This window comes from Amblyomma americanum, chromosome 1 (genome assembly GCF_052857255.1).
Source record: "Amblyomma americanum isolate KBUSLIRL-KWMA chromosome 1, ASM5285725v1, whole genome shotgun sequence".
NCBI lineage: Eukaryota > Metazoa > Arthropoda > Arachnida > Ixodida > Ixodidae > Amblyomma > Amblyomma americanum.
The window spans coordinates 469310560-469336840 of NC_135497.1; the positions used below are offsets into that span (position 1 = coordinate 469310560).

The 26281-nt window shown below is 46.8% G+C and overlaps 1 protein-coding gene and 2 non-coding genes across 3 annotated transcripts in view; all 3 read right to left on the minus strand.

Annotated features, from left to right (window-relative positions):
* The window catches only part of LOC144126207 (uncharacterized), a 160573-nt gene that overhangs the window by 40305 nt on the left and 93987 nt on the right, over positions 1-26281 (minus strand). The gene's annotated exons all lie outside the window — the stretch shown is intronic.
* LOC144116738 (U2 spliceosomal RNA) lies at positions 11867-12063 on the minus strand. The gene has a single exon (XR_013311956.1). It is a non-coding gene; the product is annotated as a U2 spliceosomal RNA (small nuclear RNA).
* Positions 23289-23361, minus strand: TRNAK-CUU (transfer RNA lysine (anticodon CUU)). The gene has a single exon. It is a non-coding gene; the product is annotated as a tRNA-Lys (tRNA).

A 26281-nucleotide genomic window follows, 5' to 3' on the forward strand; every position in this document is an offset into this window, starting at 1 on the left:
TAGTGTGTGTTCGAAATGTGCCGGCTTAGAACCACTTAAGAACTTTCGTGAGAGCTACAGCTTCGAAGCAGCCAAGGTTAGATAAAAAGAGTTGGTGCGAAGTGAAAAGTGATCCCCCAAGGCTGTTGTTGCTTCACCCACAAATGCAAAGGAGGAACACCTTTAAGAAGCTACATATATTGAAACGGCATTACTAAAGTTCAGTCAAACAACCTTCGGTCCTTGAAAACCATAGTAGGTTCAAATGAGGCGTTAGTACTGATGGGCTTCGCTGAAAACTTTAATTTCGTAGTTTAGGACGCTTTCCTATCATTTCAGTGGAACAGCACACAAACTACAGTTCACGCACTTGTAGCTTACATCCTAAACATCAACGAAACGGGAGACTGAACTTTTACGCTTTTTATGTAATCGATTTTTGGCACTCTTCTACACGACACTGTTCACGTTTTTCAGCGGTACTTTCTTCAAGAACCAAAAAAGCGAAAGCCAGATTTGAATGCAATTCATTATTTTACTGTGGGTGCCACTTCGCAATACAAGAACAGAAATTTCTGGAACCTCTGTTTGCACCAAGAAAACTTTCAGCTAGACGCCACGTGGAACTTCTTCACCACATCGCACGGAAGGAGTCCATGTGACGGATAAGGGGGCACACATTTAAAAGATTGGTTAGCAAAGCTAGCATTAAAAGGCCTTTCAACGACCAGATTTTTACGCCCAGTGATCTGTACTTATGTGCTACGTGAGCCTTGAAGACCGTCAACATTTTTTTGGCTCCCCCATTATGCCGTAACTGTGGAAAGAGGAGCGCTAAGCTTGCGGTATAAGAGAGCCACAGCCATTCCAAGAACCCGTGAACATCACTGCTTTGTTCCCGTCGGAGATACACAGTTGTCAGTAAAGACGACGTCAACTTCGTCAGAAGAAATGTTTATACAGTGTTGCATTAAACAGGAAGCTCCTAACATCTTCGGTGTTTCACGGATCTTTCTTTCATTCTGCAGGCTTTGCTGCACACTGACTGTGGACTGCTATATTTGTAAAAAAGAAAGACTCAACTGAACCAATTGCGATAATTATTATAATAAAATGTTTGTGGATAGAACACTGTGAAATAGTGTTAGAAAACGTTCCGCAATATTTTGTTGCAAATAGGTAAATAATAAACTTACACAGCGCAACCGTGTGATTACAAATTATAAAACTTTATAAGATAGTCAGTATAGTACATTTCTTCTCAGAAATGGCAGAACCAACCACTAGAAGCATCAATAAGAAAATGAATAGTACTTATATTGACGCCAGCGCTCTTGCAGACGAAAGCGCCTAGAAAAGAAAGAAGTGTTGTAGAAGCGCTGGTCCAGAGCTAAGCCGCTGCTGACTCTTGGCCGCTTCACGGCAACATGACTCTCGGGTGCTTAACGCCAACGTGACATCATGTGTAGGTTCTGGGTACGTCGTTGATGTACCGTAAGCCCCCTTGAAGCCGCAGTTCAAACCCCGGAAAGATACGTAAGGTAGACATGCCAGTCCACCAGGGCAGTCGCCGATTGCAAGGCCTACCTAACGAATTTGGACTGCTCCCTACTTCTAATATACCACGAATGTCTACCACAATGAATCCTCTAGCTACAGTTCCGCCGGTCCTGCTCCACCACCAGCGAGAGCCACCCCATTTCCACGGCCAACCCCACGAAGAAGCCGAAGACTGGCTGGACCAGTACGACCGGGTGGCCATATACAATGGCTCTGGCGCTGACTGCAAGATGCGTCATGTTTATATCGCCCTCGAAGACTACGCGATTACCTGGTTTATTAACAATGAACATGGCTTTCGAACGTGGGACACGTTCAAAACCGAGTTCTTCCAAGTCTTCAGGGACAGCACGTTACGCAAGGAGAAGGCTGACTTGCTTTTGAGGGCCCGACATCAACTCGCCAACTAGAGTGTGCTGGTGTATGTCGAAGAAATGAAGAGACTCCTACGACGTGCGGACCCAAGCATTTCGGAGAAGAGGAAGGTGAGCCTCCTGATGAATGGGGTTCAGGAGCAGCTGTTCGCAGGCCTGGTTCCAAGCCCTACAGTTACTCTAACTGACTCTGTAAAGGAGGCGAGCTCCATCGAAAGTCTCTTGACACTAGGGCCCGAAAGTACGACCGCACAACAGCATCGATGCACACGGTCACAGTGGAGGAAGCGACGATGAGCTCGGCAGAATCTCTACGTGAGATAGTTCGATCCATCGTGGGAGAAGAACTGGCGAAGCTCTTTCCAGCTAAGGCACAGACTCAGGTTGCCACACTTCCTGATGTTGCTCGCGAGGAGGTGAAAAAAGCTTTAAATACGGGTCCACCACTATCTCTCCCAGGCCCGGTACTGGTGCAGCACCCTGATCTCAGCTACACCGCCGTTACACGTCGTTTCATTCCGTCCCAGCCGAACCCACGTTATGACGTACCTGCCTCCACCGCTACACGGAGTCAACCTCTCGAGCCGAATTCACCACAGCGCCTAGGACGAGACAGAACGAATATCTGGAGAGCGATAGACAATCAGTCGCCCTGTTACCATTGCGGTGATGCTCGACGTGTTGGTGCTGCTGCCTATACAAGGAGATTGACCTTCAAGGATTCCCCTTCGGGTGTCCCCGTCCGACGTGTGGAGAGCTATCGCAGGAGGGTGGTGGTGGTGAAAACATTTATTAATCATAGAGAGAGGTGTTGGGGGACGTGACCAGAAGGGTCACGCCCTCACGACCACTACGTGGGATGCCTAGTAAAGGAACCCATTGGTGCTTGCCGCAGCCGGCCGCGCTGCGTTAAGGCCTTTTGGGCCTCAAGGGTGCAGCAGCCGGACAGGGTCCCCTCCCAGTCCTCTCGGGTGAGGTTTGGGATAGGGGGTAGGGATGGGTTCTGCTGGCGGGCCCACACCATGTGGTACGTGTCAGACACCTCTCCACAATGTGAGCACCGCCCGTCTATTTGAGGATCGAAATGTTTTAGTTTCCGATTATCTGTAATAATCGCACATTTCCTTAAAAGTTTAAACCGGATTGAAATCGGAGTTCTGGTCAGCGTTGGTTTCCGCAGGAAATGCGCGGATGCAGGAGATCACGAGCTACATCTCGCAGACTCAGTACAGCGCTTTTTTTTTATCACCAACTCAGCGTCGCTGCAGTTCCCCACGACGAGACCAGCCTCGGAGTCCGCGTAGGGAAACTAGATGCAGCCGCCTCTGAAGGTGAGGCTGCTCAACGACAAAATGTACAAGATCCTCCATCGCCGCAAGACAGTTCACACACAGAGCCGAATTCCTTAGTCGCAACGACGACTCATCAGCCAAAGTGCCTGAAAACAAGCCGATGTTCTGACGTAGGCTTCCGTTGCCACGACGCCTTTCCTCGGGGCCGGACTCCTTCGACGCACTGCAGCCGAGACCGAATGCCTCGACATCCCTAAAGTAATACGCTATCAATAGCCGACTTAGACATTTCGGCCGACGGTGCCGATGCAACCGCGCTGGCGGATACCAGAGCCGATTATTCTATGCTCAGTGGATAATTCGCTGCGGCACTAACACAGGTCACAACCGCTTGGCACGGCCCACAGATGCCTACTGCAGGGGCCATTTGATCAAACCAATGGCAACGTGCTCATCGCGAGTAACTGTGCTAGGCCAAACATTCCTGACAACGTTCGTTGTGCTTGCGAAGTGCTCCCGGGAGGTCATACTAGGCATGGTCTTCCTGACTGAAGACAGTGCCCTGATTGATCGGCAATCACAGCCCGTCAAGTTCTCGACAGAGAAGGCCATATCCGTCGGTAGTGTTCTCCCAGCGGCACTGCACATTCCAGCCGAACACGTGACCGCTATCTGCACACAAATGAAAGAGATGCTCGCCAACGACGTTATTCGACCTTCTAGGAGCCCGTGGGCGGCACCTTTCATCCTTGTGAAGAAGAAGGATGGCATTTACAATTCTATGTTGACTTCTGTTGGTTAAACAACATCGCTAAAAAGGATGTGTACTCGCTACCCAGAAGCAACGATGCCTTGGATAGATTATGCTACACCAGATATTTCTCCTTCATGAACCTGCAACCTGGATATTCGCAAAGTGAAGTAGACAAGAGGGACCGCGAAAAAACGGCATTCCTCACTCCAGACGGCTTGTACGAGTTTCAGGTTTTGCCATTTGGTATTTGGTCGGCACACGCGACGTTCGAATGACTCATGAATACCGTTCTTGCGGATTTGAAGTGCAAACTTGTCTAGTCTGCCTGGGCGATGCCATCGTTTTGAAGCAATAGCAACATTACGGTGGCAATTCGAGCCTTCAGCGTGGCGGCACCGCCACCCTGTGGCTGCGCCGCCACGCTGTCACGTGGTTGGTCGCGTGGTGCGGAGCAGCTGCCGGCGGCGTGGCTGATCACCTGGTTCGTCACGCGGTTGGTGACGTGACCAAGCTTCACTCGTTCAGCTGCAGCTATCGCATTACTCCAGGTTTAACCAGAGCTTAGCCACCGCCAATTTTATAGCGATAGCTATATTACGGTAGCATTACGAGCCTTCGGCGTGGCGGCACCGCCACCCTGTGGCTGCGCTGGCCCGCTGTCACGTGGTTGTTCACGTGATGCGGAGCAGTTGCCGGCGGAGCGGCTCCGTGGCTGATCACGTGGTTGGTCATGTGACAAAGTTCCACTATGGCAGCCGTAGCTATCGCGTCACTCCAGGTTTAACCAGAGCTAAACCACTGCCAATTTTTCGCGCCGTCTTTCCAGGTGCACCTGCGTCGCCTCGAGGAGGTATTCCAGGCAATAACATCATCAGGGCTAACTCTAAAAGCTGAAAAATGCCATTTTGCATATGAAGAGTTAGTTTTTAGACCATGTCGTCAACCAAGAAGGAGTCCTTCTGGATCCCGAGAAAGCATTCGCTATTGCCAATTTTGCACCACCGCGTGACCAGAAGGAAGTTCGTCGATTCCTGGGATTATGCGCGTATTACCGCCGCTTCGTGGAGAATTCCTCTATAATTTCCTCGCCCCTTACTGATCTCACAATGGTGCTTGTACCGTACCGGTGGGAATCACCACAGCAGACCGCATTTCAAAAGATTCAACGCCGCCTGCCTTCACCGCCGTGCAGGCACTTTTTGATGAACGTGCAGACACAAAGGTTCACACCGATGCAAGCAACGTTCGTTTGGGCGCTGTTCTCGTTCAAATTGGGCGGGATCAACCACGTGGCATCGCCTCTGTCATCCGTGCACTACCGAAGACAGAAGCCAACTCCTCTGCCTCTGAAAAATTGTCTCGCCATCGTGTGGGCAGTTTCGAAGTTCAGACCAAACCTTTATGGCCGCACTTTCAGAGTAGTGGCCGATCATCACGCACTGCACTGGCTGACCAACCTCAAGGATCCCATGCAAGCAGCTCCGAACGGCGCTGCTGACGCCGATGAAGTCTTTTTGAATGCAATACATACGAACGATTTCGCCTAGCATCAACGCGCAGACCCCGACCTCAGCGACGTCATTTGTTATCTTGAAGGCGCCAGCAGGAGAATTCCTAAAAACGCTAAGGCGCCCGTGTGCTGTGCGATGTCAGTGCACGTTAAAGATCCCCAGGTGGTCGAAATTATTCCGGAGCCCTCCACTACGGCACCTCTTGCATACTTTCTTCTTTCACTCCCTCCTTTATCCCTTCCCTTACGGCGCGGTTCAGGTGTCCAACGATATATGAGACAGATACTGCGCCATTTCCTTTCCCTAAAAACCAATTATTATTACTATTATTCAGGCGAGCTTTGTCGTCTCGCTGCATACGTAACGGTGTTGTCTTCAAGAAGAATTTCGCTGCCAACAGTAGGCAATACTTGCTTGTCGTCCCTGTGAAACTACGCGGCGCAATTCTTCACGTCTGCCATGACAAAACAGCTTTCGGCCGTGTTCGTGTTACTAGAACACAAGCCAGAATTCAAGACAAGTACTATTGGCCTCGCCTGGGTCCTGTCATTGCTCATTACGTCTGCACTTAACGGGATTGCCAGCGCCTCAAAGTTCCACTCGTAAAGCCAGCCGGATTCCTCAAGCCAATTTAGCCGCCTTCGCAAGGGTTTGAACAAGTCGACAAGTCGGCATGGACTTGCTCGGACCCTTTCCTACATCAGGCTCCGGAAAAAGATGACAATAGTAGCCACTGATTATCTCACACGTTATGCAGAGACCGCATCTCTTCAAAGTAGCCGCACCATCGAAGTAGCGTAGTTCTTTGTTTATCAAAATGTCTTACGTCATGGTGCTCCAGAAGCATTGGTTACGGACAGAGGGGCTGCCTCTTCCTCTGAGCTCCTGCAACATGTTCAAATTTTCAGTCACGCCAGTCACCGTAGGAAGACTTCTTATCATCCCCAAATTAACGGACTGACTAAACGTCTCAATAAAACGCTTGCAGACATGCTTTCAATGCACGTCGCGTGGAATATAAAACTTTGGACGACGTGCTACCTTACGTCACGTTCGCGCAGAATACATCCGTACAGGAAATAACCAACATGACATCGTTTGGCCCAGTATACAATGATGCTGACTTGAAAAGCTCTTGCGCCGCTATTTCGGACCTTACCGAATTGTGCGACGCCTTGGTGTCCTGAATTATGAAGTCATCTTTCACGGGACTCTACAACCTCGACGCTACCAACGCCCCAAAGTGGTCCACGCGGTATGCCTGAAGCCCTACTTTGCAAGGACACCCCAACTCTAACCCCCTGCTTTGGTTTCAGCATAGAGTCAAGGATTTCGGAGGAGGGGGCTAGACACTCCAGCGCTCGTGCAGACGAACGCGCCCTTCAAGAAAAGACGTGTTGTAGAAAAGCTCGTCCAGGGCTACGCCGCTGCTGACTCTTGGCCGCTTGGCGCCAACGTGACTATCGGCCACTTAACGCCAACGTGGCAATATGCCACTGGCACACCCACTGCACAACGAGAGAGGTCACTATGATACATGATCATGGCATTTTTTTTCTTCACAACCTTGCATGCTTCTCAGGCACCACGTGACCGCTTGTGACTATTCTGTGATCCTGGCTACTAACCTAAGTCAGTGTACATATGTATTGCTACAGTGGCGCTGCTACTTCGTCCTTAACTGGCCAATGTGCTATGAACCTATTTAGGCGGTTTCAGAACTCGCATTCAAGACAAATAAATTCCACACTCTTGCGTGCGCCAGTGCAAAAAAAGGGATTCGCTAGCACCACTGCTTGTACTGTCTGTGGCGCAAAGCAAAATTTAATCCAGGAAGGATATGAAGCTTTCGCATTGTATGAGATCGTAAAAAAACAATCCTGAGAAAACACCGTGGACTTCACTTAAGGCTAAAGGGCCACTCCTGCTTGCGTCTTGGAGGTAACCGCTCTCGCAAGACAACTTTTGGTGTTGTTTTTAAGCGTTTAATTTTATCTCGAAAAACAACAGACAGGAATCAAAACGGAGGCTGCGCTTCACGTGAACATAGCAGATGGCGGCGCGCACGGGGCCCGCGGGGCGCACACCAGTTGACCACGCCGCGGTGAATCCTGTTTGAAAAATAATTCCTCCACATCAACGAAAAGTACTTTGCCAAATTTTGGTGCGCTCAGCATGAGAGATTCACCAAACGTTCGGATTATTCTAGAATGCCAGGGACAGTTCCCCACGCTGAGTTTTCGGGGCCTCAATGTGGCAGTTTTCAAAAATTGAGGGCTCTTTGTGATTTATATGAAAAAGCATAACCATGTCCCCGAAAACATGTTACAAAAGTGCCGTGGGTGCAATGCGTTTGAAAGCGCGAGTAAAAAAATCGTGAATATGCAAGAATTCAGCAATCCTTGTATCGTTATGTTGCACAGAAATCGCGATATTCAAGATTCATCTTTTTCGTTAGAAAGAACGTCTACTTGGGTTTTAATAGGCTATTGTGGGTGTCTGGCGAGCAGAGACGCTTTAACGGAAAATCACAGAAGTTGCCCAGGGGGAAGGATTTTCTCGAACTTCCGGGCTTGAAGTCAATTAAATTTTTTTTAAATAAAGCTGGTATCGCCGTCATAGTGCATGTGTTCTCACGCAAAGAAAAATAAGAAAAAACTGACGTGTCTCCTTTCGCGTAAAACGACCCATGTGAACATGCGAACATTAAAGTGTCCAGCCACGCCACGTTGCAGAATGACTGAGTCATAAGTATGACTACGATGCATGACTATGCATACTGTGTACAAACACTTTACACCTAACATTACGTTGCTTGCAAAGTCCTGAGTCGTGCAACATTTTAGAATGATTATGAGTCACGACTATAACTGAGAGGTGCGACTATGCGTGCTTGTACAAGCTATAAATCTAACATTATGTTACATGTAATCTGCTGAATCATGCTACGGTGCAGATTCATTAAGTCGAGACTATGACTACGCGCCATGACGACACATACTAGCACCAACTCTATACACTTTACATTACGGTAATTATTGCAGAGTGCTGAGCCATGGTACATTGCCGAACGACTGAGTCGTGACTTTCATAGGTCACACACCGCATTTTCCAATGATTTAAACCACTGCTTTATGCAACACAAGATGGCTCGAACCAAACTTATGCGCCATTCGCAATTGTTTCATGACATTTACCATTGCAATAAATTACCTGCAGAAATCGTTTCCCAAAAAATGACGCCTTTGTTACCAATCTGAAGTGCTTACTACATGCTGATTCTTAACAGACGTTTGTCAGAATGTATTAATTTATATTTTGTCTCCAGCATTGTTGTCCACGCGTCTGTGTGTTCTCAAGCTTTTCCTTTATCCAGTTATGTTCCTTGTTTATAGGAACATATGTCTGTTTATGCTTTATGACGGTGACTTTATGAATTTTTGAACCTCCTATGTAATTGCCGCAAAGGGCCTTTAGGGTACACGAATAATAAAAGCAAGAACTGAATACATTGCAATTCGCTTTCCTGAAAGGACAAACATGGCTGCATGACGCCTGTGCTTAAGTGCTGAACGGCGAAATATTCCACCTCGTGGTTGGTTATTAGTGCTCAAGGCCGCCGGTACGCGCCTTTACCGCTTTATTTGCGACGGCAGGTGCAACAAGGCTTATCTGGTAAGTTTGCTGCCCTGCGCAGCCTCTTTCACGTTGTTCGAAATTAGTGTAGGTTCTTTCAGCGCCTTATCTCGAAACTTATTTGTAAGCTTTAAACTGAGCGCAGCTGAAAGCAACGTTGAGTCAGTTCTTGCTGCTTGCTGCTATCGCTGCAGAGATCACTTCTTTGTGGGCACAAGACAGCTTATAATTAGTTGAGTGCCCCGTCAGTATGCTCGCCTCTCGTCTATGGCGTTATCATCTTCATGTGACAACTGGTGGAGGTGCTGGCTGCGGACCTGCAATACTTTGGGGGAAGGGAGGGCGACGCTCCGTCTTTACCACTGGTTTTTCAGCAGCCAAGTAATCTTCCTGGGTTCGGTGGTCTAGTGCAGGAAGACATCGAGGAATTGTACTAGTTTGAGCGTGTGGCGACATTCAACCCATGGGGCGACTTTGCAAAACTGCGACAGGTCTTCTTTTTGATGAGTGGCTCAGCTCGAACATGGTATGAGAATGTCGACGCTCTCCCCCCAATTTGGACCAAATTTGAGGAAGAACTCTTCAAAACATTCAAGAATATCGTCTGCAAAGAGAAACCGGAGTTGCTGCTCCGGGCGCATACCCAACAAACTTATGAGACTGTCGTTGCGTACGCAGAACGATAGGCCGTCTATTTTGCGGCGCAGACCCTAATATGACCTAGACAAATGAAGGTGCGCTTCCTGATATGAGTAAATTAAGGACATTCAAAGCGGTTGGCCCAACCTGTCTAAGACCGCTGAGGAGTTTACAACCAAACCTTAAACAATCGATGAGACACTCGACAGCCGGGCTCGGCAGTACGACCGGCGCTGACACCCTTCTCCATGAGTCATGCGGATGCTTCAATGAACAGCAATGACAGCTTGAAGGACATCATCTGCGAGATCGTCCGGGAAAAGCTTCGCCAACTCTTGCAATCTTCTTCACCTGCTCAGGTTGCGTAGCTTACGTGCGCGGTTAGCGGATAAGTTCGCCAGGCCTTACGCCTCCGCCAACCGATGAGCCTAAATAGAGTCCCTCTGGTCATGACCTACACTCTACACACCCCAAGGCCCTTGCCCCGAGCCTTACGAAACAACTTCTCGACCACGGCCCACCACCCGCCCGGCCATGGTTCCGCCGACCGCGCTGAAGACGCCAGATGCTTGGCGAAACCTAGAACCAGCGCCATCCCCTTTGCATTCACTACGGTGAACCCAAACTCATCCTGCGTCATTGTCCACACAGACAAATGGGGCTCAAGGGTTTCCCCTAAGACACACCGCATCCTCGTCTTGGCCAACGGCCACTACGGGCTGACCTGTGTAAAGAAGAGTATTCAGTCATCGCCATTCCCCATCGTAGTTAGCGGCGCGGTTAACAGGACGACACAGCAGCTACCCAGCGGCCACTCGCAAAGCTCTAAAAGGACACGTAGAGAAAATTGAAGAAAGCAACCTGTAGAGGTCACAATGCTTAGCGACGAAACGACGATGATCCTCTACCGACCACGGCGTATATCCTTGCCGCAATCACCATGGCACCGCATGCTAAGACCATATCAACACGGCTTAACAAAACTGACGACGCCGCTCAGAAGAACGAGAACGATGTGCGCCAGCCCCGATCACAGCACCCGAAAAAGACGAGACCCAGCTCCAAGTCCAGCATGTACTTCCATAGGCTAATCACCGACCTTGAAGTAGGTATCGACGCTTGTATACAGTGTAAAGAAATTCCGTAATAATGACAAATAGTTACTACATGTTCACAGCGGAACCATTTCTGTTTTGTAAAACACGGAGGCGGAGACCGTACCCTAGGCTATTAACGAAGGAAACGTACGTATTCTGCCGTAGTCGTTGTAGGAGAGAAAACAAACATTCTATTAGTCAGCAAAACTTAGCATGACAAGACAGTTAACCCCGTCGGCGTTGTGTACCACCAAACGCACTAATAATTTGCTTAAATGCAGCAAAAAACAGAACAAACATGCTCAGGATATGTTGGCAGTTTTACAGGACTCTTCGTTTTCCCGCGGACTAGGCGTTACGTGCTATCCTATTTCCGGTCCGACTGGTTTACAACCGACCAACAATGTCCGTAAACTAGCATGGTGAATGACTATGAGCATGTCTAACGAGCTTAACCCCATGTGCAAAGTTGAAGGCCACAGAAGCGGCGATAAGCGGATTAGACTTGGGCCATGAGGGAGCCTGATGGAGTGAAAGTGAAACGTCACGTGATGCCTGGTCCGCGGGCGAATGGCTTGTGAATGGGCTTTTGTTGCAGGCATGCATGAATTAATGATAATTTGTTATTGGAAGGAAAGGCGCAATAGTTTTTTGTTTCGGTGCACATCTGACTCACCCCAGGTAGCACTGGAACCTCCGGAATTTACAGCAATGTTGTGTTTTTGTTTTGTTCAAAAGTTAATAAGATCGTTGTTAATTTTGTCTTCATTGCATTTGTCAACCGTTGCAAATGAGTGGAGAGACCAGCGCGCTCGGGTACTCAGCCGGAGTTCACGGGTTCGAACCCCGCCATGGTGGCCGCGTTTCGATGGCTTGCTTGCTTTCTGTTGCTGACAAGAAGAATTAAAACGAAAGTGCACGGGCCTACTCACTGGCTTAAGCTGAGTTACAATTGCTGCCACGTGCTGAAAGTAGTAGAGTTGAGATATAGGAGAGAAAATATCGAAAGAAAAGACGCGCTCTCATAGCCCGGGCTGATCACTGAGGCAGTGCAATACCGGGCCAACCCGTGGCGAGGGTGAAGAAAGCTGCAAGCACTCCGGCGCCCCATTCCAAAAAAATAAGTTTAATATCTTGGGTACAAATAGGACCCGTAGCAGATATTAAATCAGATAATCAGATATTCCATGGAGGCGAAGCGCAAAGGCGGCCGCGCGCTGTGCGAGGTCAGTGCACGTTAAAGATGCCGAGCTGTTCGAAATTATTCCGGCGCTCTCCAATACGGCACCTTTTATCGCTTTTTCTTCTCCCACTCCCACCTTCGTCCCATCTCTTTAGGCGCGGTTCGGTGTGTCCACTGAGATGTGAGACAAATGCAGCGCCAATTTCTCCTGTCGAGAACACATTTTCAGAGCAGCGTCACTAATGCGCTTTTTTTATTCTGCTCGGTTCATGGCTGCCCACCGAGCCAAAGTGATAATAATAATAATAATAATAATAATAATAATAATAATAATAATAATAATAATAATAATAATAATAATAATAATAATAATAATAATAGCAATAATAGCCTTTATTTCCATTGTAGGCTTAACGCCTCAGGAGCGAAGAAAACAAGACCACAGCTACGAGCCGACACCAGAACAGAACTGCCTAGCCGTCGCTGCACGAGCCACGACCAGGTGCCGTCTTTATTCTCTTCGCAGGGTGGCGCGCGCTAGCCGGGTTGTCGGCGCCGCCCAAAAGAGGGCGCTACACCATCAACATGATGAGGGAGGTTGGGGAAAAAAAGCTGAACAGCTTGACTGGTTCCCGCCTCACCCCTCATATAAAATACACAATTGCTTCCACAAAGGTAGAGCTAAGCGGACGACAGGACACAACATTTCAAAATTAAGCGCGGTCATAACGATCATGAGAAATGTAAATAACACGTAATAAAACAAGTTATCATGAAACAAAAGAAACAACGTAAGTGAGGCCTATTTGTATATACTGAGACAAATGTAGTGATATCGCATTCACATGGCTCTCGACGTACAAAAAACTACAAATGCATATTTACACGTAGAAAGGGCTATATTTCAAGCCAACATACAAGAAGAGTATAGGAAACATTGTAAAGGCATCCAAAAAATTAATTCAGGTAAACTAGGATAAATTTAATGATCTTCAAGAAAATAGATTTAATCCCGAAAAAACAATTTTAGGTCTTTCATTGATGCTTTTTCGGGATGTATGTTGTGTCCATAAGAAATATTCAATAATTCTGGCAGTTTTTGTTTAATCATTTGCTTTCCGTAGTCTGTTCTGCACCTCTCAATGTTCCAAATCTCCGTACAACATGTATCATGCGAAGGTGTTCTCTTTGATAAGAAAGTTAAGGAAGAAAGAAAGTTTATATTTTGTTATACATCTTTTTTAAAGTTAAGCACAGGCGATAAAGGTAGAGATGAGTAATTTTTATAATCCCTAATTGTTTATATAAAGGCGAACTTGGGTGATCCGGTGGAACATTAAAAATACTCAAGGCTGTAGCACCTACGACGATTTTTCTAACGCGGTTGTTAGGTTACAACATATCACTAAGAGGTTTGAATTTTTAAAAGTCAGCATTGCCTCTTCAATCGATAATTAAAACATTTTTGTTAACTGTCAGCCATATTTTGCACGACGCCACGTTTGGAGCGGGTGCCGAGCGCTACGGTCTGGCAGCAAATTTAAAAATGGTATGAATCAGCACCTATTTCTTTAGAAATTGGCTGCAGAAACAAAAAAAAAAGATCTGCATACTTGATTTATTTGCGATCTCTGGTAACGAAATGAGGGGGACCAGAATTACGTGCGCAGACAGGAAGACGCTGCTTTTTGCAAATCATGAACATAAGTTTTAGACAGTTGGGTGAAAAAATATGCAGGTAAAAAACAATGCACGCTGTCGTATTCCCAAGACAATTTTTCTACTCCAGGTGCATGAAACAATGTGCAGGCACTAACGTTGCATGCTTTATGGTTACTACTTCTATTTTACTGCTAATATTCAACTATTAGTCTCCGAGACCTGATGTTCAACTCAATAATCCTTCTGTCTCCCACCCGGAAGGCACATGCATCAGGCATAGGGCTTTCGTTTTCTTAGCGAAATCAGCCATCAATGAACCTGTTGCCCATGTCGTTCCAAACCTCACCCTTCTGACCACGTCCCGTTATGAACGTTTCCAAAAACACCATTACCTGAGCCATGAGCTCATCCTTGGTACAGCGGATTTCGAACATTTGAAATTCCCATGGAACATACGTTAGTGCGCATCAAGACAATGTGAGGTTTCCACGACGCTGTTGCGCTTTAGGATTCCTCGCCTTAATCTATATTTATGCCGTTCTGGGTTCACGGCTTCGAATCTATGTAGGTCATGCGGGGACGTTGAAACGATAGACCATTTCATCCTCTACTGCCGGCGGTTTGCATGGCAGAGAATGCAGTTTTTAGAAAATCCCCTCGTTCAATTAGGGCTGCCGTTTACCCTTCCTGTCCTCCTCTCGTTCGGTGAAACCGCCAAAGGGCATGCCATTAGGCAGGTGTGCCAACTCCTTCACAAGTATATCATTGAAACCGAGAGATTTTTGTGTTCACTTTTCGATGCTTTTACTTTCCTCTCAAAATTATTCTCTTTCTGAAAAATTATATAAAATTTAGTTATTCTATTCGCAACGCTTTGTTTCCTTGATTTTCATTCCGATTTCCTCAAGCTCTCTCAAAATTCATGATTTTATTTTTCTCTCAGTGTCCTCCCAATTTACGAGCCGCTTGGGATAAACCTGGATGAGAATTCCCTGTTTGAATCTGCACCAAACCCTGGCCAATCCCCCACTGTGGGTATGTGCCATCGTGTTTGAGGCAACAACAATAACAAAAACAACGACTACTCTAAATGGGCTCGGAGACTGTGCCATTGCGCAATTTCCTAACGGCTTCATTTTCGACATGCAGATGGTCGTCTCTCTAATCTGCAGGCTGCTGATTCCCACCCTGGCTTGTGTATCTCTGGGTGCCTCGTCAGGACGGCCCTCCCCCTGCCACGAAGATGGGGCGGCCATATGCCAGCCCTTTCCCGGTTTCAACTTATCGCTGGAACGAGAGATGCCTGTCTTGGAACTACCCTGGAAATCCTCATCGCCATCAAGAACAGCCTTTCCGCCAGCTGTAAAGGAAGAACCACCATCGATGCAGCTTTGTGGGCTCGGAGACTGTGTCATAGCACAGTTTGCTAACCGCTTCCTTTTCGCCATGCAAATGATTGTCTGTCTAATCAGCAAGCTGCTGATTCCCGCCCTGGCTTGTGTATCTCTGGGCGGCTCGTCAGGACGGGCCTCCCTCTGCCACGAAGATGGGGCGGCCATATGCCAGCCCTTTCCCGGTTTCAACTTATCGCTGGAAAAAGAGATGCCTGTCCTCGAACTACCCTGGAAATCCTCATCACCATCAAGAACAGCCTTTCCGCCAGCTATAAAGGAAGAACCACCGTCGATGCAGATTTTTAGGCTCGGAGACTGTGCCAAAGCACAGTTTGCTGACCGCTTCCTTTTCGCCATGGAGGCCAGTCAAGCATACGCACTCTATGCTAAAAAAATCGAGTAATTTTTCTTGGTACAGCTCCCGAGCCCACAGTGATGTGTCGCTATTGATTCTGAATGTGCCCATGTTGTCCGGCTGTTACTAACCTTATCAGGTGAAGTAGAAGCAAATCCTGGCCCCGCTGACCTAGACACTGTCCTGACCGAATTGCAAAAACTAACCGCAGGCCAAGCGCTACTTGTGGAAGAGATAAAGAACCTGAAAGTACAGCTGACAACAACAGACAAAACAATAAACGACCTTAACTAGCGCATGATTGACATAGAGGCCCACTATCAGGCCCTCATGCCCGTACGCCAAGACATAGAAACCCTGCAAACGACCTCAACTCAAACAGCTCACCTTGCTTCAAAGTTAGAGCCTGGCATTCGTGATGCTAAGAACCGGTCACGTCGTTGGGATTTGATCTTCTAAGGAATCCCTGATGACGCTACGAATGAGACATATGCTCAGTCAGTGGAACTGGTCACCCAGATTTGTCGTGAAAGCCTACAAACTGATATTAACCCAACAGATATAGAACGGGCTCATCGTTTGGGGAAACACTCAGACGACCGGAATCGCCCAATATTAGTAAAATGCACGCGCTGGAAAACAAAAGATGTTCTTTTATCAAATAGCCGGATCCTCAAAGGAACAAAGTACAGTGTTGGAGAAGACTTCACTCGCTTTGTTCAGATAACAAGAAAGCATTATTTACTGACCTTCGCTAAATCAAAAGCAGTACTTTATTCTCTCCGATACAAATTTTGTGCATGGGCCCAAGACTACATTTTCGGTGACGTATCTAACTGTGTAACAGAAATTGAACAGCAAACATCCCGCACCTTAGTAAAGAATAAACCAAGGCCTTCTTCCAGTTGTGACCTTTCGTTTTTCGCAATTTACACTAACATTCGCAGTTATCTTCCGAAGCGAGAGCTTGTGTCTAACATCATGTCATCAAAAGGCAGCAACTTGCTCATTCTAACTGAAACCTGGCTACCCAAGGACGTCACTGATAACTAAGACTTGGAATGTCCACCTAACTTTCAAGTTTATCGAACTGATCGCGAACGGTCAAGGGGCGGTGGCGTACTCATGGCAGTTCATCAGCAAATCTTGTGTACTGTATGTAAATTGGAAATATAAGTCCACAGAGGGCATGCCTTAGCCACGAACTTGACCAACTGGATGACCAACCGCTATCCGAAAAAAGAATTCTGCAACATCGCAAGGACCTACCGTCGCAGAAGAAGGCCGTGCAAGCGCTTTTGCGCTTCTTACAATCTACCGGGCTGTGTGAAAGACTTTAACTGGAACGCTTGTGTGTGTGTGTGTCTCCATGTGTGCATTTTTCTTTTTTTCCTTTTTTTGCGTTTTAGCTCTCTGTCATCTTTTTAACCCCTATCCCCCATCCCCTGTGTAGGGTAGCAAACCGGAGACTCACATCTGGTTAACCTCCCTGCGTTTCCTTCATTCTCTCTCTCTCTCTCTTAGCTCGAAATAATGAGGTTACTATGTCGCGCATCAACAAAAACAGTGCTACTGAGAGTCTGCTACAGGCATTCCCATTCCGCTCCCGACTTTTGCAACGAGCTCAGTAATAACTTAATTCAAATTATAACAAGCTACCGAAACGCCTCCATTCTTCTTTTCGGGGATTTCAACTTCCCAAACATTGACTGGGGTAACCTCTCATCTTCCTCAATAATAGGCCCCGCAGAGAAAAGGAACTTCATTGACGTCAGTTTGAAGTTTAATTTAACACAATTAGGTTCACAGCCAACGCGCGTCACGCCTGAATGCGAAACCATTCTGGATCTTATTCTGACTAACAACCCTGATGCCCTCCTTTCCATTACATATCTGCAAGGAATTAGTGACCTTAATATCATTCTTGCCACCTTATCTTTTCTGGTAACACCAAATAAGATTCGAAATAAAACTATAACACTTTACGAAAAGAGTTATATGACGCGATAAATAATGAACTTTATGCCTTCTTTTGCAAGTTCGAAGCTGCATATCACGGTCATTCGATACAGGAAGACATGAAAATGTTTAAGAATAATTAGATAACTTGGCAAATAAAAATATACCAACTCTCAAAATCCTCACCAGCTACCAAAAACCATGGTTCACTGAACCCTTAAAAAGACTATAAAACCAAAAAGCGTCTCTATCGGCTGGCTAAAAATGACAGCTCACTTCGATGGCAAACCTACTACGAAGCAGAATATAAATAGTTGACTGCTATCCGAAGTGCAAAGCGTCATTTTATGCTACTACACTTCCAAATTTGTTGCGTGCTAACCCACGACAGATTTGGCAAGTAATAAACCCTCACCCAACACGCACTAATACTATCACCAATGGTATACAAGAAACGATTACCGATACTGACTGTGCTGATGCTTTCCTTTCCTGATTTGCTACAGTTATCACAAAAGAAATGACAACACCCATTTCTTTTCCTTTTGTCCATATGGAAAGTACAATGCCAAGCATCACATTTTATGAAGACGAAATTTCATCCATAATCCAGAAGACAAAGCTATCATCATCATTTGGCATTGGTGGTATTAACTATAAAGTTCTAAGAAATACGAGACACGCGGTTACTTCATATTTGTCATTACTGTTCTCACAGTCACTCTCTTCAGGAGCAATGCCGAATGATTGGAAAGTGGGAAATGTCGTTCCAGTCTACAAAGCAGGAAACCGAATCTCCTTGATAAATTATCGACTTATCTCACTAAGGAGCGTGCCATGCAGAATCATGGAACATGTCATCTACTCTCAAATTATTTCTTTCTTAGACTCTAGTGGCTTTTTTCATCCCTCGCATCATGAGTTCCGCAAAGGTTTCTCTTGTGAAACCCAGTTAGCTCTTTTCGATCATGACTTGCATACTAACATGGACACTAAAGTGCAAACTGACGCAATGTATTTGGATTTCGCGAAAGCCTTTGCTAAAGTATCTCACCAGCGCTTGCTACTAAAATTTGAACTGCGAAACCTGGACCGTAACGTTATAATATGGATACAAGAATTTTTGTCTAATTGTACGCAAATGGTCTTGATTAACAACAATTTATCTAGCCACCTCCCATTAACTTCCGGCGTGCCCCAAGGATCCGTCCTTGGTCCTTTCTTGTTTTAATATTTATTAATGATTCACCTCAGTATATTTCCTCTTATATACGCATGTTTGCAGACGACTGCGTCCTTTACCGCGCAATTAATAACACATCTGACCAATCTGCTCTTAAGAACGATCTAATCAGCGTTTATAATAGTGCAGTAATTCACTAATGACGCTAAATGCCAAAAAATGTAAATGCATGTACTTCACCCGACGGCGCAGTCCGTTTTCCTTCCGTTACACGATTCTTAACACACCCCTAGAGCTGGTTCAGTCTTACAAATACCTAAGAGTAACCCTATCTCATGATTTGTCTTGAAGCACACATGTCACTAACATTATCTCCGGAGCTAACAAAACCTTAGGCTTTCTTAAACGGCATTCTAAATAAAACTGCCGATTTAGAAAGCATTGTAAGCGCACAGAAATTTCATATTCTAGTAATAACTGAAATCTGGTTACATATAGTGGCGTCACCGACTCGGAAATAACACCCAATGGGTACAAAATTTACAGATACGACAGACTCCCGCGCCGATGGCATTGCTATTCTTCTGAAAGAAACGTTGAAGGCTACTAGGCTGCCTGATATTACAGGAATTGCATGCGTTGTTGTAAATGTTTCTTAATGAATGCAATTTAATTGCAGCAGGACTCTGTCATTCACAAAACTGCGACAACAGTCTTCTTCCAAAACCTTAATGAGTTCTTGTGCGCCTGCAGGAAAAAGCGCTCTGCTATGCTTCTTACGGGAGAATTAAATGTTCAATCTGCCAATTGGAATGATTTTTTCCTGAGCCTTTTCCAGTGCTTCTGAACCTTTCGTTCATATAGTATTTCTCCGCTATTTAAGTCAGCTTGTCAAAGAACCTACCCGCGCCACAACACCCTGTCAGTTCTGGACATTTTCTTGCAAATGCCACTGTTATTGGCAGAAACCCGCAAGTTCAAGTGTTCGAAGGCATATCAGACCATAAAACTCTACCTAACTTTTGAAGCAAGCTTCGATTCACAGATTAAAGAACAAGAAAGAACCTTTCATGTTTTCTCGCGTACCAATGAAATTGGTGTACTTGATGTACTGGAGTGCAAATTTTCTGCATTAAAGTTACGTGTAAATCAAATTGAACATTCAGTAGATGACCTGTGGTGCTCCTTCGAATGCCTTGTCTTAGAATGTGTGCAAAAGTTTGTTCGGTGAAGCGAAAAGTGCTGCAGAAACGCAGCCCCTGGGTAACAAAAGAAATCGTGCGGTTAGAACGTGAGCTAAAAAAAGGCAAGAAAACAACACAAGCAACGCCCCACTATTTCCACGCGTAACAGGTTGTTTGGCTTCCGTGTATTATTAGTTTAAAAAATAAAAAAGGGAATAATCATTTTCAGAAAATAACTCTAAAAAACTTTCTGATCTCATCCCCGGGGATGTTCTGGCAACACTTATCGCCGAAAACGGAAGTTCCACCCAAACTCTGTATCGCTGATACTTTTATCGCTAACAGTGCAAATATCGCAGATGCATTCAACCAGTACTTCTGCTCGGTGCTTACGCATGATGACGGTATCAGCCCAAACTTCCCAGTCTATGAACATATTATGCCAATCGGTGATGTCACTATTACTCAGGAAGGGGTGTTAGCGCTTTTGCACAATGGTGGAATTCCGAACGCTGATGAATTGCACAGGTGATGGAATTTCGAACGAATTTCTTTTCTGGTACGCCGAGTGGTGTTCAAGTTATCTAATATAATATTTAATAAATAATTGTGAAGCACCGAACTCCCAATCGAATGAAAGTACGCATAGATCGTTCCCATACCAAAAAAAAAAGAAAATCCGTCCCTCCTTAACACATTAAAAATAATTACTTTCTTGTTGACTACCAGCATGGGCTTCGTTCTGGCCGGTCTTGAGTTACGCAGTGAATGGAATTTTCGCGTGACATTTACGCTACCTATGATCTGGGCCTAGCGACGGATTACTTATTCCTTGATTTCCAAAAGGCGTTCGATACCGTCTCCCACATTCTTCTGCACAAGTTATCCTTTCTGTGCTTGCCGCACAATATACTGGACGAGTGGTTGAGCATCCGCATCGCATGAGGGAAGTGCTGGGTTCGATCCCCAGTGCCGCCGGGTACCCACCGGTGATACAATGGGTACAAGCTTTCCCCTGGCCTGGTGCTCGGCTTATTTAGGGTGAAATGCTTGGAAAAATATGGTCTTTAAACTCACCTTGAGTAATCAAAAACTACCTTGTGCCATGGCGGTCTTTGGCCATAGATGCCTTTGCACCAGAAAAAATCTATAATCATCATCATCATATTTTGCTGGATACAACGTTATTTGGCAGGACGCAGTCAAAAGGTCTCGATTAATAGCTCGCAATTGACAGACGTTCCCGTACTTTCAGGTGTGCCCCAGGGGTCAGTGCTCGGCCCGGTACTGTTTCTGATCTATGCAAATGAAATTTGCTACGGCATCACCTCCAAAATTAGATTGTACACTGATCACTGCGTCTTGTACCGAGTAATGAAACATGATTCCGACATGATAGAACTGCAACATGTCCTAAACAGTATTTCATCCTGGGTGTCGCTCCTGGCTTATGAATCTAAATGTCTCTAAGTGCAAGCATGTTCTTTTTACCCGAATGCATAAACCGATCAATACACAATACTATTTAAACACTGAAATGATCTCTCAAGTAGGCGAGGCAAAACACCTAGCAGTAACATTTAGTTCCGACTTGACATAGAACCGCTCTGTAGACGCTTTAACTCTGAAGGCTGCCCGCTCTTTAAATTTATCAAACAAAAATTTAAATATGCCCAACAAGATGTGAAAAAAACTTCTCTACGTAACAAATGTCCGCCAATCGTGGAATATGCTTTTGTCCTGTGGGACCCGTACACGCAAGTTTTTAATAACAGATTAGAAAAAATTCAGAACTGTGCCGGCTGTTTTGTGTCCCACAACTATTCGCATCCAAGCAGTACCACTGACATCAAAAGTAGCTTTGAATGACCTCTTCTGTCCTCACGGCGGGAATTTTTCCGACTCTTGTTTTTACGAGACACATTTCATTGGCGCACCGTACTGAACAGAGATGCCTATCTTTTACCACCTACGTACATTTCCCAGCGTCAATATCACCCGCATGAGATAAAAGAAATATCAGCGTGTACTTCAGTTTTTGCACAATCATTTTGTCCACGCACAATCAGTTCATGGATGCGGAAATACGGAGGGACAAAGCCTTCCGCCCCGCCCGCACTCCCACTCCGCGGATGCAGCGTTCCCGCTCGCTACCGCGGATGGGGTTCGTGCTCGAGAGACAAAGGGAAGGGACGACACAGCGTTAACACTCATATGCTATTTATTACACTTGCAATTAATACACAGAGTGGGCCAGCTAGCTACAAAACATCAACGAGGCATTCCTCGGAAATAGAAGGCTACGTAAGAAGGACTTCCGACTTACCGGCTGGGGCAGGGGCGCGACTTCGGAGGTATCGGCGGCGAACGTTTGTATGCGCCGACAGTGCTGGCCGGGTTTTCCCGTGCGCGCCGCATTCTTGGGGCAAAGCCATTCCCTAGCATTTGCTGGGAAAGGCCACCAGAGCGCGCGTTTCCTGCGCTCGCTTCGCTGACTGGAACCAGAAGTCCAGCGGCAAGGCACAACGGATCCCTGTGCGAATGCCGCGGAAGGTGACGGGAGCGTGCGGATGCAACCGCTCACGACGCTGGCCGGAACCCGAAGAGCCTCTCTCCGGTTCCGCAGAATTCCGCGTAACCTACGAGGCGGCGCTCCCGTCGCCGTTCCCTTTTCCGCCATGAGGGAGACTGCCCTCCTCGCCCAGCCGGGGGCTGTCCGTCCCGACGGCCAACGATGAAGATGGGCCGCATCGAAATGGAGGGGGGAAACAGGTTCTCTACGTCCCACCCTCCTTAAAGTCGGCGTAGGGTTGAACCCGTCTATGGATGCCATCGACAAAGGGGCCACGAGCGTTGCGGTGATGACTGCAAGACATCTCGTGACAAGGACTGGTGCCCGGTGACCTTGCTGCTCTTCGGATGATCCCGGCACCCCGCCTGTACGAGGCGCCGCCTCGTAGGTTACGCGGAATTCTGCGGAACCGGAGAGAGGCTCTTCGGGTTCCGGCCAGCGTCGTGAGCGGTTGCAGCCGCACGCTTCCGTCACCTTCCGCGGCAGGCGCACGGGGATCCGTTGTGCCTTGCCGCTGGACTTCTGGTTCCAGTCAGCGAAGCGAGCGCAGGAAACGCGCGCTCTGGTCGCCTTCCCCAGCAAATGCTAGGGAATGGCTTAGCCCCAAGAATGCTGCGCGCACGGGAACACCCGGCCGCCACTGTCGGCGCATACAAACGTTCGCCGCCGATACCTCCGAAGTCGCGCCCCCGCCTGAGCCGGTAAGTCGGAAGCCCTTCTTACGTAGCCTTCTATTTCCGAGGAATGCCTCGTTGATGTTGTGTAGATAGCTGGCCCGCTCTGCGTATTAATTGCAAGTATAATAAATAGCATATGAGTGTTTACGCTGTGTCGTCCCTTCCCTTTGTCCCTCGAGCACGAACCCCATCCGCGGTAGCGAGCGGGAACGCTGCATCCGTGGAGTGGGTGTGCGGGCGGGGCGGAAGGCTTTGTCCCCCCGTATTTCCACAATGGCGCCCAACGTGGGGCTCGAACCCAAGACCCTGAGATTAAGAATGTCATGCTCTACCGACTGAGCTAGCCGGGCTTCCTGACTGTACAGCATTTACATGCACTCTATTGGGCTGACACGGACCTCACCCCTTGGCTCCCTGACTCGACGTAATTGTATTTTCATGACCTAGTCAAACCTCTCAAGCCAATTCAACTGTGTCACGTTTCAGTAAATGACACTTTTGACAAAACTGACAGCATGGTATCATTCTGCGTTAAAATGCACAATGTGGTACGTTTGTGCAATGTTTATGGCAAGGGTTCTCAAACTTGGCTCCATGGAAGCCTTGGGTTCCTTGGTGTGCTTTCTGGGTTTCCCAAGCTCCTAACTACATGCATCCGCCATTTCCATCTTGGCTTTACCTACTTAATTTTTATGTATGCTGATACGGCAGTTGGTATGGAATCATACCAACTAACCCAGAAGAATGCTATTCATTTATACAGCCAATCTTTACTATTTGAATTTGGGAATTTTTTGGGGGAGACCTTGCGTTAGCACTCTCTTTTTCTGCACATGCATGTTAGCAAGAAATGCGGCTTCTAAGCATGATGTGAAGGCTAGGAAGGAAGGTAAGACAGGTTGCAATTCTCAGCACCATTTGAAAGCCGCTGTTTTTCCCGAAGTCTAAAAAGGTTCAGAAATCCTGCTTTATGGAGCTTAGCAAGTCGCTGGGCAACCTGCCACTGTCGCACACTCTAAGTCTTATATAACTTGTGCTATGTCAAAATGTGGCCTCCTGTTTCCAAGACACGGAACCAAGGTGCCGCCGAAGAAATTCTGTTATATAACGAATTATTACAGTATGCTAGAAAATGGAAGATCACTACTCCAGCTTCAGATAATGATCTACTCATTTATAATTTGTTAGTGCCTATTTCTTTTAGTAGACTTGTGTGCTGCTTTATACCGCCTACGTTATCAATCTATCTTTGTGCTCATGCTTTATGCTGGATCGTGTGACTGGCAGTTTTTTTTTTTGTTATACAATGTTTATTGCTGCTGGTGTTATAGATGAAAGAATGATAACTGGTGACCTAATGTTCTGACTGATCCATGGGATGCTAGTATGTGGTGAGGCTGTGGTCTGCAGTGTATGGCATGTTTTATGCAGTTGTGGTATGAAAGAAATGACGGTTTGTTGAAGCTGTGTCTGCGCCTGGTGTGTGAACCTTTCGTTATGGTGATAGTGCGACCTTGAGTTATGAACCAGGCACTCAGTCACTTGCTTTTGAAATGTACACATCTGTTACCGCTAGTTAAAAACCACCTCTCAACTGTACAGTGTGTGAGACAGTGTGTTGATTTTGTTCTTTTACCGCACTTAGGCAGAGCGTGACACAAAACAAAGAAATTTTGAGCTGTTCCTTGCAGTAACAGTACCATCTTTATCAAAGCCATTATTGTTTAGTCACTTCCTTGCTATTGCTGTTGGTGCGGGTAACCTGACAGCATACTCATCTCCCTACAGCGACTTTATTTGTGCTTGGTAGAAATTCATTGTGGAAATACGGGGGGACAAAGCCTTCCGTCCCGCCCGCACTCCCACTCCGCGGATGCAGCGTTCCCGCTCGCTACCACGGATGGGGTTCGTGCTCGAGGGACAAAGGGAAGGGACGACACAGCGTTAACACTCATATGCTATTCATTACACTTGCAATTAATACAGAGAGCGGGCCAGCTAGCTATGACATCAACGAGGCATTCCTCGGAAATAGAAGGCTACGTAAGAAGGACTTCGACTTACCAGCTGGGGCAGGGGCGCGACTTCGGAGGTATCGGCGGCGAACGTTTGTATGCGCCGACAATGGCGGCCGGGTTTTCCCGTGCGCGCCGCATTCTTGGGGCAAAGCCATTCCCTGGCATTTGCTGGGGAAGGCGACCAGATCGCGCGTTTCCTGCGCTCGTTTCGCTGCCTGGAACCAGAAGTCCAGCGGCAAGGCACAACGGATCCCCGTGCGCCTGCCGCGGAAGGTGACGGGAGCGTGCGGATGCAACCGCTCACGACGCTGGCCGGAACCCGAAGAGCCTCTCTCCGGTTCCGCAGAATTCCGCGTAACCTACGAGGCGGCGCTCCCGTCGCCGTTCCCTTTCCCCCATGAGGGAGACTTCCCTACTCGCCCAGCCGGGGGCTGTCCATCCCGACGGCCGACGATAAAGATGGGCCGCATCGAAATGGAGGGGGGAAACAGGTTCTCCACATGGAATAAACTTCCCCGCGACATAGCTGTGCCTATATCCGACCCAGAATTTTCTGTTTCGCTAAATGCCGCTCAGGTTTAACACTGATATCCTAGGTCTGTATTTCGACTTTCTGTCTGTATGTATGGCGTGGTCTATATGTCGACAAGGCCTAGAGAGAACATTCGTTCTCTTTGTCATGTTTTGAAGTAAGCAAATTTTTAGTGTGCGCTGCGACATTTCTGTGGATTTTCATTCAATTCCCAGTGTTAACTTCCGGTGATATTTCTTCACATGCTTTTGCTATGTCCTATCGGAGTCCTTGCATTATCCTCTAATATTGTGTTACTTATTTACATATTTGTTTCCTCGGTGCTAATATGTGCAGAATACTGTGGTACACACCCTACTGTGATGCCACTGCGGGCGAATGCAGGTACACGTATAAATAAAATGAAAACATAGGCCATTTTTTTACTTTGAACATGTTCTAAATTGCTCGAACACATATTATTCAAATACATATCCTTCTTTCTGAATGACATCGCATTAATTGATAACAGACGACATGGGTTTATGAGAGGGTTTTCCACTGTAACTCAGCTCATAGAAACAGTTCATGATTTAGCAGCAGCTTTAGATAAGCAAAGGAGAGTTGACATAATATTCCTCGATTTCGAAGAAGCATTTGAGCGCGTCTGTCCAAATTACTGCTGAAACTAAGACCCATACTAAAGAACAACACCCTAATTAACTGGATTCGCTTATACCT